Genomic DNA, 12,714 nt, shown 5'->3' with positions numbered 1-12,714 from the left:
TAAATCTTTGTGGCCTTACTCCCGTTCTTCTGGCCAGCTGAGATACTGGCTATCAAACTAGTAAAACAAGGCAATTTTAAAAGGAAGTCTGCTATGATAGTGGAGGTACCCAGTTGTACCCTAGTGCATGCAATCTTTTTGGGAAGGGAGTCAGTCTGAACACAAACTTACGCTTATTGAACCCACTTCTGCATACAAGTCTTACATACAGTCCTCTTTCAGAACAACAACTGATGGGTAGAAAAAGCACTTTATATTAAACTAGGAAGCACAGAGGGAAGGTGGAAAAATAAACCATATTAAATTATAATGTAAGTGAGGAAGTGAATGTAAATTCTGATGCTAGTCTCTATCTAGTGAAAGGCTGGATTTCTAATACGTATAGTTCCAGTGCAGGTGAGTAATCTACAGCTAGAACATTTTTGGAACTGTCAGAAGAAATTATTGTGTTTAAAAAATTGTTTTTCACTCCTCCCCTTTCTCACTGTTTGATCCACAGTTTATGGGCAGGGATAATGCCCTTTGAAAATTTCATGCTGTATTGATGGCTGTCTTGTGAAGAAATGCACTGCAGATAAGTCAGCAGTAACCAGGAGGCCGTTTTCCCTATTTGCAGTTTCTGGAAGCACTAAATAGTAGACAGCCTGCACCATTTCACCTCTGCAGCTCATTTTGCATGTGTTTATGATAGTGTTGGCTTTTTTGTTTTTATATACTGTCATCTACTTTCAAACACTCACAAAGATAAACTAGCAGACACAGTCCTTGTTGCATGTATACCTTCTGCTGATGCCTGTTCACTTGTCTTGGAATTTATAACAATATTAGGGTTTGTTTTAAGCTTTGCTTACCATGTGCTGGAGCTCTTCAGCTGATACTAATCTTTCATTTTTTCATTCTAAGTCCTGTCCTCACCTCCCCCACCAAAAAAAGAATTTGAAGGAAAAAAAAAAATTAGAAATTATTTCCAAGGCTCCATAAATTACTCAGCAGAGACTGTGTCCCAGGTGGCTTTTACAGCTTAGAATTGCTGTAACTTGGGAGAACTTGATGTTACCAATTATATTTAATTTTTTCCTGTGATATGTGATCATGTCAAATAATGTTTATATTTCTTATGCATCATGTGTTCTTTAAAGCCCATTAAAATACGATATGATCAGTTAGAAAACTATTAATGGCATTATAGAACCTCTTTCCTGTCTCAGAAAAAATCCACACAAAGGCTATTTCTAGCAACTGGTGTGGTTGGAAAGGAGTGTATCTGTAGAATGAGGCAGTTGGTTCTGAGGATATGGTGGACACTTTACACTAAATTGAGTCTGGTCCCATGAAGTGAAGGACCACTGGAGTCCATCAGGTATGCCGTGGAGCCCATCGCCTGACTTAGCCTCACTCAAAAGAAATCCTGTTTCTGTACTTCAAGACTACACTGCAGTGTGAAGCAAAGCGCAGTAAGTGTGAGAGATTCAGTAAGATTGAGAGATTTTGCTCAAAAATGCAGTTGCTATCTGAATTAAAGGCTAGTGTACCCAGAGATACATGAGATTCCACAGGTTTTCTCTGAAGTGTAAATTATCTGTGGGCAATCAAAGAGTTTTTGATAGGAATTACTGCAGATCAAACAAGCTAGAAAAGATAGACAGATCCCCAACATCCATGCACTGAACAGCGTAACCTGAGGTCAGAACTTTGGATGATTTAATCTAATTGTTATCTAGCATAAACTAATGTCGCATTGGCAGGAGATCTTACATTAACTTTTGTCTGGAACTAATCCCTTCAACTTAATACTGGATGTACAAAGTGCCTCTCTTGTGATAATTAGTTGAAGATTCGTTGACATTTCTTTGCTATGAAATTGTAATAATTACAACTTGTATTTTTTAATAATGTTTGCTGAATTCTGCTTTGGCTGGTTAAACACTCTAATTGGAACAGTTTAAGGATTTCCTGATGAAACACAATTTCTTTGGAAGTGTCGACTCAACAAAACAAATTTTTTTTGCAGAAGTGTTTTACACAAACATATTTGCTGGAGACAAAATTCTGTTAAGCTGTTGGTTCAAACTTCTCTCTGTTTCTATGTGGCTTCCTACTACCTGGCTTGACAAGCACTGTAGGACATAGTGATGCCATTTCGATATCCATGGCCTGCAGGTTGGCCCACCGTACCAATTTAAATCGAACCAGACTGTGAGATGTTGACGTTTCCTTCAAACTGACAGCACCGAGATACGACCAGTTCTAAATGTTATCTTAGCGTACTAACCATGGATAATCAGCCTGGTAGAAGTAATACTGGAATAATTAGTTATTTTTATAAAGATCTTTTCACATCCAGAAGAAGGAGGGATTTAGTGCACTATAGTAGCTCTTGAGAAATGTAGGCCATTTAACAGTGATCATAATCGCTGGTTCTTGCAATATGTCTAAGCTTGGTCAAGCAAGACAGTACACAGTAGCAAATACCACTAAATTCATATACAGGAACAGGGAATCAGTTCTCTAGTTAGTATGAGCTCAGAAAAGGAGATTAGATAATTCAGGTGGGAACAAAATGTTGCTTAATTCTAGAATGAGTTCTTCATCATCCAGTTTAAAAACAATCTGTGAAGCCGTGCTTCCTGGCTTTCTCTCCTTGTTACCTGCACCCAAAGATTTCTCTCCAGGATCATTCCTCTTAGAATAAGTACAGCCAATTATTTTTTCCTGTTGCAAAGAACCCAGAAGTTTGGACTAGACTACATGTATGTTTTGCCACGATTTCTGATTTCACCTCCAGGCTTCTCCAACTGCTATTGTAGGTTCTTCCTTTCCACTTGGGTTGTAAGCAACCTCCAGTCCAACTACTGTGCTGTGGTTCCTGAAAATACTTTGTTAAAATCTTGTATTCAAACCTCAGGGGCTCCCATCTGGTAGACACGCTAGGAGACATGCTAGGCCTCAGTACTTTTCCCTCCTTTGGCTTTCACAGTTCCTCTCTTCTATTTTTCTATTTATTCATTCACTATCTCAATATAGTGAATTGTTTTCCTTTTCTCTCCCTTTGCCGTCAGCTGTATGTCCCACCAGACGTGTACAAATGTCCTTACAAATGTCTGTCACCTTAGATGCAACAGTGCCAGAAGCCAATGTCCTGGTTTTAACGAAGTCCTCCTGTTCTTTTTGCTGTTGTCAACACCAGCATCTTTTCAGTCAATCAGCTGTCTTAGATGCCATCCTTGACTTGTCTTTTCCTGTAGGTTATAACCAATTTCTGACATTCTCTACAATATCTCTAACTGTGTTTCCTTACTGTCCGCACATCGACAATTCACGTCACTTTCTTCTGGCTACAGCAGAAGAAGCTGTAGTCTTCTTTCTGACTGGTGTTTGGAAATACTGCTTATAAAGTATTGTCCTGACCTGCTTTTCTGTGTTTCATCTCTTTGTGTCTTTTTATTGTCTTTTAGTCGTATTGCAAGATGAAAGATCTTGGACTTTTGCATATGTCTACCTCATGTAAGAGACTTCATCAGCCTGTCCAATTTCTCTCCTTTCCTTATCCTTCCTTCTGCACCAGCTGATTGTGTGATATCTTAGGTTGAACTCTTCAGGTAGACTGACTGCAGCGTAACTGAATGTGCACAGCAGCTTAGGAAGGCAGGCAGGCTGCTGTCTACCAAGACTTCTGAGCACTGGCAATCAGCCAGCAACCAGACCCTTCTCCTCCAAATGTGAATGTAAGAGCTATACTTTGTTTTAAATTATTTTGATATATTGCAGTTTTGACAATATTGCAGTACTTTCACCCTTAGTAAATACTGGTCATGGAATATATGGAAATGATGTCTAATTCTCGTTCAAATCCCCTTCTGGTTAAACAAATAAAATACCATCATTTGATTTGGGAAGAGGATTACTTACAATGTTGGAAAATGTTGACCATCTGTTCACTGTCATTAAGAAGTTTTGGCAATATTTTGAGAGAAAATGAGGTAATAGTTAAGTCAAACAATTTATGTGCCAGCTGCTTTTTTAACAGCTGCCAAGACTTTTTTTTTTCAAGTAATAAAACTAACTTTGCCAAATGCAGCATTAAGCAATTATTGTACATGTCCTCCTGACCCAACCTAAATACATTGAGCCTAGCCCTCTAATAAGAACCACACCATGTACTAACTAAAACAACATAAATAAAACAGATCTCATTGCATTTGAAAGTATCCCTTATGCAATGGGTATCAAGACCAAACCTGTTCATATGTACAGTCTTACATCATCTCTCATAATCTGGAGTACATTTGTGAAGACTTCTCGAGATAAGACACCTGTCTGATCTTACTTATAGACATCGTAGAATTCAGTAATGGTGAACAACTGTATTTAAGCAGGCTAATGTAGGAGTCTCTCGTAGCAAATCATGTTGCCATGATTTGTTTTGCAGTTTGGCTGAAAGGACGTGTGCACTAAATGAGGCTAAATATATTCTAGGAAACATATCCCAATAAGAAGATTTCCACAGCTTTGGAAACTAACCAGAAACTGTAGAATTGCTGTATCACCAGGGTGGCTGAGGTGACTCTGTGACCTGAAACTGTTTCTAAATCTGCCTGCAAGGGCAGCATATTTTGTAATTGCAGTGGGGGCCTGTGTTTACTTTTGAAATCAGCCAGAACGTGGGTCCTCAAACTGTGCTCCATAGAGCACTTCCAGATGCCTTGGAAAATCCCAGCAAAGAAGTATCTGTCACTGTTCAAGTAATTGTGCTTCACGTGAGTTGTAACCCAGGATTCTAAAGTCTTTCCAGTGTTTTTGGAGCAAACGGAGCATTTAAAAAGCTCCTCGATGTTACAATGCTGTGAGTTGTCTTAGCTTGAGAAGAAGTTATGTAGTCTCACTATACCAAGTGAATGTCTTTTCTATTTCTCCTTTCTAGCCTGAAAAAAATCTTGTTTTCTCAAATTGAGCTTTTCAAAAGTGAAGTGTTACTGGTAGGGGTTTAAGCTGACATGACTACTGAAAGTCATGTGGTAGGCTGGTGGCAGAGTCAGATTGCTCTGCCGTGTACTGTGATATGTCCTCCTCATCTGAAGACACGGTAAACCGTGATTCTCTCTGTTCTCATGCTGGCATTGTGAGCTGAGGGTGCAGGTTTGTTGCCTGGGGAACAGGTACTTTATAATTTCTTGCTTATACAAGCTGCCACAGCTACCATTGGTGATCTGGATGAGTAAAGCGCTGTTCCGCTTGAAGCCAATGCCATCACTCCCACCAGTTTCATTTTATGTGTGTAGACAGATGGGAAGACAGAACCAGACTAGCCTTCTCCCTCCCTCTTTGGAGCCTTGCTGCGACTGGCCTTCTGTTCTAGCTTTGTATCTGTGGCACTTTCTCCAAGACCAAAAATGATGAGTTGTGCAACAGATTTGATCCATATGGACAAACCAGAGAATTCAACAACAGTTTCCTAGTAACCCCCCCTGCTTCCTAAATACTGGAGAGTAAAAACATCCCCATATCCAAATTCTTTCTTTATAAAAATTGGCTATAGAATGGAGTGTTTGACAAATCTGTGATGTTTTACTTGCCATGTAACTCCTTAGATAACAGGACTAACATCGACTCCTCCGTTTCTCTTGTTCATTTGTTTATTCACAGTGGGTGAAGAGTTGTAAATGTTCTTGAAGTTGTTTTCTATCAGCCACTTCACCTTGCAGTCAGAAAGACAACTAAGAATTCCTGTAGGAAGAGAAAATCTCTGGTGTCCAGCCTAGGACATGGAAATGACAGGAAAAGCAAATGTTAACATGAGTCTTTGGAACATATGAATGTCTCGTTGGGCTTTTGCTTAACAAAAGCTGTAGGATTTTGTCTGATGATTCCTGCAATGATGTCTCAGTTGAAAAGAGATGGTTAATGCCCTCTTACATCTGAGAAATGGCACAAGACTTTGCCTTTCTTCTCTGAGCAGTTAACAGACAAGAAGGGGTAACTTATATCCTGGCTTGAAATTACCCAATTGGCATTTTCTTCCATCACATTCTATATAATTCGTGTATGGGATTTGCCACCTAGACTGTGTCTTAGTAGCCTTTTTCTCCAGGTTAAGTTCTCTTTAATACCTCGTTTTCTTCATACCTCTCTCCTCTCACCCCATCCCAAAACTTGCCCATCTTCTAATTAAGTGTGATTGTTTCAGAATACTCCTGGTACTAATTATTTTTTTTAAGCTTCTTAAAATGAGAAGAGGTGCCCTTTGCAGAAACAAGGGTGTTTTTTTAAAGAGTTTCCCTTGGCAGTAAGTGAAAGGTGTGACGGAGATTTTCAGTGTGATCTCTTGAGTAAGTCAGCCTCTTGGAAACAGAAGGATCACAGAACCAATCTATAAGCAAGGCCCAGTTCTAAGAGATTTGGCTGACAGTCAGGTTAGGAGCCAATTCACGAGCCAGGAAAACAGCCGACAGCAGGGATTACTACAAAGCAAACTTCATTAGGCAACAGATAGGCAGGAAGTACGCCAGTCATGGAGCCTGCAGCCAGATAGAGCACACAGTGAAGATGGTTAACCAGGCAAAACTGTGTTTGTAGTGGTAAAAGAGGCTGTACTGCCAATTAGTTGGAAGTAAAGCCAAATGCATGGCTCCCCCAGGCTAGCTGTCAATCCCTGTTTTCTGGGAAAAATGTGCAGTATTTTCGGTGTGAATCACAGCTTTTCCTGATAGGAAATCATAGATTTCAGAAGATAGGAGAACATCCTGACATTTCTCAGCTTTCTGTGGTGAGTGAGGTTGAAAAGCTGCTTAGAGATAGTTTCCCTGCTTCAGAAGAGAAAAGCCCACTATATCTACAGCAAAAAAGAGTAGGACCTGTGAAGTAACTGTAGGTTAATGCTTCTTTTTGGCTCTGGTATGTAACACCTCCTGTGCCTTTAATGGAAATAACCAGGCATTCCCTGAGTTTGGAAAAGGTAATACAAGAAGAAAAAAAAAACAAGAAAGGGAGTCTGAATCACAATGCCATGTATGCATGATTGGTGAAAAAAAATTATTTCAAAATTAGTTTTTATTGCTTAGAATCATCTGGGGGATTCTGGAGTGTGTTACCTGATCCCTCTGTATGACAGAGTCTGGTAAGTTTAAAACAAAAGATGACTTCCTCAATGGACTATTTTGTCTGTGAGTAGGTGGACATTACTCTAGGGTCATGGAAAAATGAGAGGGAACAGTTGGCTGATCATCCGAGAAGTGAAAAAAGTCAGTGATTTTTGGGAAATAAAAAAGAACAACTGAAAATCTTAGTCTATGACTAAGCTTCATCAGCATTACAAAGCATTGTTAGAAAAAATGCAAGATGGTACAAACAGGCTATAGCTTGTTCATGAATGATAGGCAAGGAGAATGGGGAGAAGCTGTCTCCTTGTGAATGAGGAATGTGTGTGCTTGCTGGTGTCCAGGAAAATGTCAGGGCTGACTTTCTAAATACTTGATGGTGAAGAAAATGAAGGAAAGGAAAACCAGGGATTGTTATCACAATAGGCATCTCATGTAGGAGATCTGACCAAAAAGAAAAGGGAATGATGGCTTTATTTTGGACAAATAAAGGAGCATCCAAATAACAGAACATAGTGGGAATAAGAGATGGATGAACAGCACGCAGGTTACGGAATGGTCTGGCTGAGAATCTGGGTATAAGCGTAAATTGCGTAAAAATACCTATAAAATGATGGAGCACATAGCCCTTAAGAAAGATGAGGGAGCAGTGGGCAGGGATGGTGCATTCTGAGCTTGTATTTTCTTAAGTGTGGAGAAAGGGAGATGCCGGTAAAACAAGATAAAGAAGAGTATCAACTTTTCCCTTGACCTAATTCTGCAAAAATAGGAGAAAAACCTCAGGCGTTTGCCAATATCCTTCTTTTAATCTGTTGATTAGGGACATTTTAGCTGTTGCTCTCCAGTAAGTCATAAAGCCATTAGATAGAACAAGCATATATCTAATGTTAAGCTGATCTTATGGGTGACGTATTTCATACTCTTTGACCGTCTGTGGAATTGCCAACGTAGAAAACTTGGAAGGAAGGTGCAAACTGCAACAAGAAAGGGATACTTGAGTTGTACCAGGTATCTCATCCAGTTACTTATTTTGGAAAAAGGAACATTTTAGTGGTCTAAAAAGTAGCCTAGATACAAATGTCCTTATTAATAATGGGTGATTTTTGAAATATTTTTTTCAGCCTTTTTTAAAAAACAGCAGAGTGTTGCCAAAACTAATAAACAAAAAGTCAAAGTAATTTAAAAATATCTGGGTTTAATCCATAATAAATACAGTACAAACGATGCATAACTTTTGAAGGACTATTTAAAAGAAATCTCTGGTTGTCTCTTAAAGCTTCTTGTACTTCTTTTAAATTATCAAAGAAAGCTCTCTAATAAAATGACTCAGCATGTGCTGAATTCTCAGTGTACAGTAAATGAAGAATTTTTTAGTACCTAGTGTTAGCGCTAAGGGCGATGCAATTCTGCGCTTAATTTTGTCTTTCAAAGTTCTATAAAGCTGTGATCTTTTAAGATAGATCTCTTAGATTTGTGTTCACATCCATAATATTCTGCTGGAACAGTATAGCAAAACTTGTTCTGCTGTTTAGTTGAGCTGTGTTCTGTCCACCTGCTCCTGAAGCTGGCGTATGTATTAGCACAGTGGCAAATCCACTTCAACACCGAATTTGTTCTGCTCACGTCTCGATTGCCAGACCAGCAACATCTGCCTGCTTCTGTGTCTGGGTATTTCCAATTCCTGGCAGGTTCCAAAAACACAATGAAAATTTCTAAATGTGAAAAAAAATAACACATACATCAGCCAGGATATTCTTGCCATAGCTATGTTTGCTGCAAACTGCTACACTTAGGGAACAGATTTTGATGTAAAAGAACTGTAAGCTCTCGGCGTATACACACAGAGCCTGGGCTCTGCAAGGCAAAGTTACTGTATATAGCATATTTTCAGACTGTACCTGTGCGTTAGACATAATGAATGTAGGTCGTAGAACCAAAGAAGTGTCTTGGATCTGGGCATCCTGTCCCCCTATAGTTGCAAGATTCATAAATTATCCTGTTCAGTAAAGGGTTTTTTTTTCTGTTTATAATGAATTTATTATTTGTCACTTGAACCCTTAAGTGCAGTGATGGCTGGTTTGGATTGATGAACAATGATGTCACTCTCAAAAGTGCATAAGTTACAGCTTGTATACTTTGACAGATACTTCCTGGGAGGTGTACAGCATACTAGCTCCCAGTTACTTGGAGTGGTGCAGTAATGCTTACCCACAGCCCTTCCTGTGAATCACACTGCATGCTTATCAGTAATCTTTTCATTGGAAGCACTGTTTAATGTAGTTCCACAAATATATTGAGGACCGCTTACCCTGTCATCATGAATCACACTTTGTGAACAGCTGGATTGTAAATCAGGATATTCTTATATGAGAAAGATAGGTAATGGGTATTTTCTAGCAAGTTTTTAAACAGGTTTTGTTTCTTCTTTGTGAAACTTGATTTCCCTTGATACTTACTGACTGTGTTGGCCATTCTGAATACCTTTGTGACGTTGTTTCTTTTATTATGCTGACTAATGACTGAGGGTCCCAGCTGAGATGGGAGAAGTCCTGCTGTGCAGGGCAGTTACAAACATACAGTAGGAGACAGTTGGTGCTCCACAGTGCTTTCACTCTGCGAGAATTACTTTAGTTATATGTTTTCTCAAGTTTTAGTTAAGAAATCTGTTAATCAACTGTATTTTCAGGAAAGTAGGTGACTTAATAGAAAATCTTTTGAAATAAAACACTAAAAAGTTAGCATTCTGTACTTAATAAGAGACCTCTGAAAATAGTTAATTAATTCTTCTGCAATACATTTTCTCTCCAAACTTAGAGACATGTGAAAGAGAAGATAGCAGAAGAGGTTGTTCTTGTCTCGTTTTAATTAGGGCATGTCTTCCTAACAGTACAAAATGTTTTTGGAGGATATCAACCTTTGGAATATCCTTAGCAGTGGAAATATAGCCCAGCCTGTCTCACAGCAAATTCTAAATAAATAAATAAATAAAGTCTGCATGCAAAATCGAGGCAGCAGGTGGTCATTCCCTGTATAACTCCAGCTGCACTTGAGCTGTAAATCCAAAAGCATTACAAAACTAGCAACGGGACACCCAGTGGTTCCTTGTAGGCTTGGATCAGTGATCCTGGGACATTAAAGGAAATTTTCCCAAGATTTAATGTTTTCTCTTGAAACAATAAATGACGTAAGTGTTATCTCCAGACTTTTTCCAGAGCAGTGAAGTAATTAAACTTCACTTGTTTTTCTAACATCAGGACTAAAACCTGAACTAATCTATTCTAACCATTCCCTTCTTTTTTTATCAACCGGAATGTGCGTTAACTCCTGAGAACATTTGGGTGAATAATAGTTCTGCTTGCAGTGGCTTTATTTTATGCACTGGGTGACAGAAAGCAGGCAGGATTTCCTTCACAGTGTTAATGTAGGTGCCATATTCTGCATTATTTTTTCTTGCACGAGCATGTGTCAGGTGTACCACATTTAGATGTCTTTAGATTTATTTCATTTGATAAGACAGTATCGCTGTAAGCCTTTGTTCTGTCGCATGCTTTTGCTGTCATCAGTATTATGAACTCTTCAGTCTATACTGAAGAGGAAAGCTGGGTTCCATTGGTGTTATTGAGGAATTTGCCACCAGCTGTAAGGAGGCCAGGATTTTAGTTTTCAAACCTTTACAGCAAATGGCTTTCAGGCTTCTAAGAATGACTGCTCAAACAACCATTTATGTGGGCCATTTTATGTGAATTTTGCATAAGGGGAGCGGTTTCAAGAGAAATACCTCCTGATGTATTTTTTCTTCACACTTGTTTAAAAGAAGCTGTGTGAATGCTACATGTAGTGTTGGCAGGATGTTATAGCTAAAGGAAGTGCGTTTCTGTAAACCCAATCTCCTTTGCAAAATGAAGACTTAATTTATTTTGTAAGTGATACTTAATTGTGACCATGCTGGGTAGATGTGGCATTTCAGAACAGTGTCCACCATACTTCGCTGAGTTCCAGTGCAGGGCATTACCCTTGGAGGAGGTTTCAGGAGCAGTTCTGTGAGCTGGCTACTAGAAACACACACACGTTCCTGATGTTGAACTTCTGATCAGTTCAGTTACTTCAAAGAGGTGAAGATTGTCTCTTCAGCAGATGGACAAACAGGAATGGGCAGGGAGAAGGAAGGAACATTGTTTTTTTTCCTGTCTTAGCGTATCACAGTGTAGTTTGCCCTGGAGAAAAAAAGCAAGCTACGTGTCCCTCAAGGGTGGTGAAGCTTGAATGGTCCTTCCATCTTGTGCAATAGGCTTCTTTGAAACCTCCAGATAGGTGATCTTTCCCAGACCTCCTCTTTGAGCAGCACAATTCTGCCACGTTCTCAGGCTGTGACTTGCAGTGCCACATGAGGAGAAGCGTTTAAAAGTGGTTTCCTTGCCCTTGCAAAATGGGTTTGGGATTTTTATTGTTGTTTTGTAAAATGTCTTAATGACTTATGAGCGATTGTGGTGCTTGTTGTATCCATTTCAATGATGTTTCAATGTTTAAAGACCTGCAGAGGAAAATGCAGTTTACACAGTGTCTTTAATTTTTTTGTTTTCTTCCATCTTACACTTTTTCAGTAAATGCATCTCTTGGCTCAAGGGAAATTGAAGTGGGAGTGTGTTTCATTTAAAAAAATAACATCCTCGTTAAATAATCCTGCACTTAATTAAATTTCCTCTGTTTTAACTGGACATAGAAACAAATAACTGTGACCAACAAAAATAAAGATTCTTGAGGAATACCGACTTACCTCTGATAAGAACCGTCTGGCATATACATAATTAATTTTTTTTTCACTTAAGCTTTACTAACAAGCTCAGCATTTGGTTCACATTTCTGCTTTGTACTTTGGGGTTACTTATGAGTAAAGCCTAATAGATTAAAAATATTTTACTTGAAGCCTAAAGCCCTGTTTGTAGGATTTTTTTAATCACTTTTTGGTTATATATTGGAAAGCATATGGTACAATTGGCTTCTGTCTAGTAAGTACGTGAGCACAAACAAGTATCATAGTTCCCTATTTGATAATTGTGAAGGTACTGCAAAGAAAACAATGACCGGTTTCCACATTGTTAATAGTACAGCTGCAGTTACTATCTTGGTAGCCAACTATGTTAATAGGGATCGCTTTCAATGCTTCAGACTGTGGCCATAAAATTCTCAGACGACCTGGCAAAAGTTACCTTGGAAAAGTCGTTTCATGTTTCTGTGACTGTTTCCATTTCCATTTATTGCTGGTTTCAGCTGTTTATCCTCGGGCTGTCTGGATTTTCTTCAGGAGCATAGGTCAGAGACTACCTAAGGCAGCAGTGTGTGACTTGGCATACCTGTGATAAGGTCACCATGAATACAGGTAGCTCACAAGTCCCATCGGTGCTCATTTCATGCAAGTCATGTCTTTTAGAGATGGCCTGCAACTGCTTCTACTTCCGACACCAGTTATGCTATGTAACTGCAGGGAATGTTGAGTTTTATGGTTCAGGCTGGGAACTTGGACCTGTCCCTTCCAAGTTGCATGGGAGTGAGTGTGGTATTTGCCTTTGTATACCCAAACTTATCTAAAGCCCACAGCTAGGAAGGTACTTGTATCTGCCTG

General features: G+C 39.1%; 1 protein-coding gene across 4 annotated transcripts in view; it reads left to right on the top strand.

Moving 5' to 3' along the window:
- Window positions 1-12,714, top strand: part of COL4A6 (collagen type IV alpha 6 chain) — a 143,399-nt gene that overhangs the window by 54,925 nt on the left and 75,760 nt on the right. The window lies entirely within an intron of this gene.

This window comes from Ciconia boyciana, chromosome 12 (assembly GCF_034638445.1).
Source record: "Ciconia boyciana chromosome 12, ASM3463844v1, whole genome shotgun sequence".
In the NCBI taxonomy this organism is placed as follows: Eukaryota; Metazoa; Chordata; class Aves; order Ciconiiformes; family Ciconiidae; genus Ciconia; species Ciconia boyciana.
The sequence above is the reverse complement of the archived record's forward strand: the minus strand, read 5'-3'. Positions and strand labels throughout refer to the sequence as shown.